General features: G+C 48.5%; 1 protein-coding gene across 2 annotated transcripts in view; it reads right to left on the reverse strand.

The window, feature by feature from the left end:
* cbsa (cystathionine beta-synthase a) overlaps positions 1-168 on the reverse strand; it is a 23841-nt gene extending 23673 nt beyond the window's left edge. For both annotated transcript variants that reach the window (XR_007263165.1, XM_048602610.1), the window contains exon 1: positions 61-168. The gene's annotated coding sequence lies outside the window, so the exon portion shown is untranslated. The remainder of the gene's footprint in view (positions 1-60) is intronic.
* Between the last annotated feature and the right edge of the window lie 4522 nt (positions 169-4690).

Genomic DNA, 4690 nt, shown 5'->3' on the forward strand with positions numbered 1-4690 from the left:
TGGGGGGTAGGGGGGTAGGGGGGTAGGGGGGTACCTGGGGGTGGGGGGGTAAGGGGGTACCTGGGGGTGGGTGTATGTCTGGGTCCCTGTCGGTACGAGCTCCGGTGCAGGTGCGGGATCCGATTGATTTTTGTATCAAATTCAGGCCCCACCCCCCCCAGGGGCTGCTCTCATTGGTGGAGAGAGCGTCACGCCTCCTGAACGAACCAATCAGGTCGCCGCAGGAAATAGGCAACAAAACCAGGAAATGGGAACAGAACCAGGGAAAACATTGACATTCAGCCATTAGTGCTGCTTCACCATTCAGTATGATCCTGGCTGATCTCTGTGCCAGTGCTGTATTCCTGTTTTCTCTCCATACCCCTTACTACCTTTAAAACCTAAATATTTATTTATCACTTTCTTGAATGTATTCAGTGATTTGGCCCCCACAGCTTTCTGTAGTAGAGAATTCCACAGGTTCACTGCCCCCTGAGTGAAGAAATCTCTCCTCATCTAAATTCTAAATGGCCTACCCCATATCCTGAGACTATATCTCCATATTCTGATGATTACCACATACCGTCCTCCCTCCGCTGATGAATTGGTACTCCTTCATGTTGAACAACACTTGGAGGAAGCACTGAGGATTTCTATGTCCAGCACCAAGAATGACTTGGCAGCAAAAATACCGATTGAGCTGGTCAGCTCCTCAAGGACATAGCTACTAGACTGGGTCTGCGGCAGGCGGTGAGGGAACCAACAAGAGGGAGAAACATACTTGACCTCATCCTTACCAAACTGCTGGCTGCAAATGCATCTGTCCATAACAGTATCGGTAAGAGTGACCACCACACAGTCCTTGTGTGTTAACCTTTCACATTGAGAATACCCTCCATCGTGTTGTGTGGCACTATCACCGTGCTAAATGGGACAGACTTTGCACAGATCTAGCAACTCAAGACTTAGCATCCATGAGACGCTGTGGGCCATCAACAGCAGCAGAATTGTACTCCAGCACAACCTGTAACCTCATGGCCCGGCATATCCCCCACTCAACCATTACCATCAAGCCAGGGGCTCAACCCTGGTTCAATGGAGAGTGCAGGAGGTCATGCCAGGAGCAGCACCAGGCATACCTGAAGATAAGGTATCAACCTGGTGAAGCTACCAAACAGGATTACTTGCACGCCAAACAGCAAAAGCAGCAAATGATAGACAGAGCTAAGCGATCCCACAACCAACGGATCAGATCTAAACTCTGCAGTCCTGCCACATCCAGTTGTGAATGGTGATGAACAATTAAACAACTCACTGGAAGAAGAGGCTCCACAAATATCCCCATCCTCAATGATGGAAGAGCCCAGCACACCAGTGCAAAAGATAAGGCTGAAGCTTTTGCAGTAATTTTCAGCCAGAAGTGCCGAGTGCATGATCCATCTCGGCCTCCTCCAGTGATCCCTAGCATTACAGATACCAGTCTTCAGCCAATTCGATTCACTCTGTGATATCAAGAAACGGTTGGAGACACTGGATACTGAAAAGACGGTGGGCCCTGACAACATTCCGGCAATAGTACTGAAGACTTGTGCTCCAGAACTTGCCACTCCCCTAGCCAAGCTGTTCCAGTACAGTTACAACACTGGTATCTACCCGACAATGTGGGAAATTGCCCAAGTATGTCCTGTACACAAAAAGCAGGACAAATCCAACCCGGCCAATTACCGCCCCATCAGTCTCCTCTTGATCATCAGTAAAGTGATGGAAGGTGTCATCAACAGTGCTATCAAGCAACACCTGCTCAGCAATAACCTGCTCAGTGATGCCCTTGGTTCAAACATGGACAAAGGAGCTGAATTCCAGAGGTGAGATGAGAGTGACAGCCCTTGACTTCAAGGCTGCATTTGACTAAACATGGCATCGAGGAACCCTAGCAAAATTGGAATCAATGGCTATTAGGGCAAACTCTCCAGTGGTTGGAGTCATACCTGGCACGAAGGGAGGTGGTTGTGGTTGTTGGAGGTCAGTCATTTCAGCTCCAGGACATCTCTGCAGGAGTTCCTCAGGGTAGTGTCCTCAGCACAACCATTTTCAGCTGTTTCATCACTGACCTTCCCTCCATCATAAGGTCAGAGGTGGAGATGTTGCTGATGATTGCACAATAATGGGGAGGCAATGGCCTAGTGGTATTATTGCTAGACTGTTAATCCAGAGACCCCAGATAATGTTCTGGAGACCTGGGTTCGAATCCTGCCATGGCAGATGGTGGAATTTGAATTCAATAAATATCTGGAATTAACAATCTAATGAAGACCGTAAATCCATTGTTGATTGTCAGAAAAATCCCATCTGGTTCACTAATGTCCTTTAGGGAAGGAAACTGCCATCCTTACCTGGTCTGGCCTACATGTGACTCTAGACCCACAGCAATGTGGTTGACTCTGAACTGCCCTCTGGGCAATTAGGGATGGACAATAAATGCTGCCTAGCCACCAATGCCTTCATCCCGTGAATGAATAAAGGAAAAAAAAGTTCACCAACATATGTGACTCCCTAGGTACTGAAGCTGTCCATGTTCAAATGCGACAAGGTAGGGGCGTTTAAGGGGCTTTTAGATAGGCAAGTGAATATGCAAGCAATGGAGGAATAAGCACAATGTGCAGGCAGAAGGGATTAGTTTAACTTGGCATCATGTTCAGCAGAACATTGTGGGCTAAAGGCTTGTTCCCGTGCTGTATTGTTCTATTTTCTAAGATCTGGACATTATCTAAGCATGTGCTGATAAGGGGCGAGTAACATTCACACCATACAAATTCCAGGCTGTGACCATCTCCAATAAGAGACAATCTAACCAATGCCCCTTCAATGGCGTTACCATCACTGAACACCCCACTGTCAATATACTGGAGGTTGCCATTGACCAGAAATTCAATTGGACTCATCAGATAAATACAGTGGCTACAAAAACAAGTCAGAGGTTAGGAATACTGCGGCGAGTAACTCATCTCCTGACTCCTCAAAGCCTGTCCACCATCTACAAGGGACAAGCCAGGAGTGTGATGGAATACTCCCCATTTGCCTGGATGAGTGCAGCCTCCAACAGCACTCAAGAAGCTTGACACCATCCACTTGATTGGCACTACACCCACAAGCATCCACTCCCTCCACTACTGACGCTCAGACGCAGCAGTGTGTACTATCTACAAGATGCACTGCAGAAATTCACCAAAGCTCCTCAGACAGCACCTTCCAAACCCACAACACTTCCATCTAGAAGGACAAGGGCAGCAGATACATGGGAACATCACCACCTCCAAGTTCCCCTCCAAGTCACTCACCATCCTGACTTGGAAATATACCACCGTTCCTTCACTGTCGCTGGGTCAAAATCCTGGAATTCCCTCCCTCAGGGCATTGTCGGTCAACCCACAGCACATGGACTGCAGTGGTCATAGAGTCATAGAGCTGAACAGTACGGAAACAGACCCTTCAGTCCAACTCATCCATGCCAACCAAATATCCTAGATAATCTAGTCTCATTTGCCAGCATTTGGCCCATATCCCTCTAAACCCTTCCTATTCATGTACCCATTCAGATGCCTTTTAAATGTTGTAATTGTAGCAGCCTCCATCACTTCCTCCAGCAGCTCATTCCATACACGCACCACCCTCTGTGTGAAGAAGTTTCCCCTTTTAAAACTTTTCCCTCTCACCTTAAAACTATGCCCTCTGGTTTGGACTTCCGTACCCCAGGGAAAAGACCATGGGAGGTGCAGTTGTTTAGTTGTTCGCGCTAAACAACTGCACCTCCCAGTCGCGAACCATTTCAACTCCCCCTCCCATTCCTCAGATGACATGTCCATCCTGGGCCTCCTGCAGTGCCACAACGATGCCACCCGAAGGTTGCAGGAACAGCACCTCGTATCCCGCTTGGGAACCCTGCAGCCCAATGGTATCAATGTGGATTTCACAAGCTTCAAAATCTCCCCTCCCCCTACTGCATCCCAAAACCAGCCCAGCTTGTGCCTGCCTCCCTAACCTGTCCTTCCTCCTACCTATCCCCTCCTCCCATCCCCATCTCCTACCTACTAGCCTCATCCTGCCTCCTTGACCTGTCCATCCTCCCTGGACTGACCTATCCCCTCCCTAACTCCCCACCTACACTCACCTTTACTGGCTCCATCCCCGCCTCTTTGACCTGTCTGTCTCCTCTCCACCTATTTTCTCCTCTATCCATCTTCTATCCGCCTCCCCCTCTCTCTCTATTTATTTCAGAACGCCCTTCCCCTTCCCCATTTCTGAAGAAGGGTCTAGGCCCGAAACGTCTGCTTTCCTGCTCCTCTGATGCTGCTTGGCCTGCTGTGTTCATCCAGCTCTACACCTTGTTATCTCAGATTCTCCAGCATCTGCAGTTCCTACTATCTCTGAATACTGTAGCTATGACCTGACCAATGTTTTATCTAGTTCTAGCAAAACCTCCCTGCTCTTAAACTCTATGCATCAGCAAATAAATTCAAGCATGCCACCTTGATCACTTTATCTACTTGTCCTGATACCCTAAGGACTGGCAGACAGGGTCACCAAGGTCCTTCTGAACCTCAGTGCTTCTCAGGCTCCCACTGTTCATCATGTATTCCCTTGCCTTGTTTGTCCTGCCTGAGTGCATCACCTCACACTTATCTGATTGCATTTCATTTGCCTCTCTCCAGCC

The sequence above is a fragment of the Rhincodon typus genome, chromosome 11 (genome assembly GCF_021869965.1).
Source record: "Rhincodon typus isolate 14 chromosome 11, sRhiTyp1.1, whole genome shotgun sequence".
NCBI lineage: Eukaryota > Metazoa > Chordata > Chondrichthyes > Orectolobiformes > Rhincodontidae > Rhincodon > Rhincodon typus.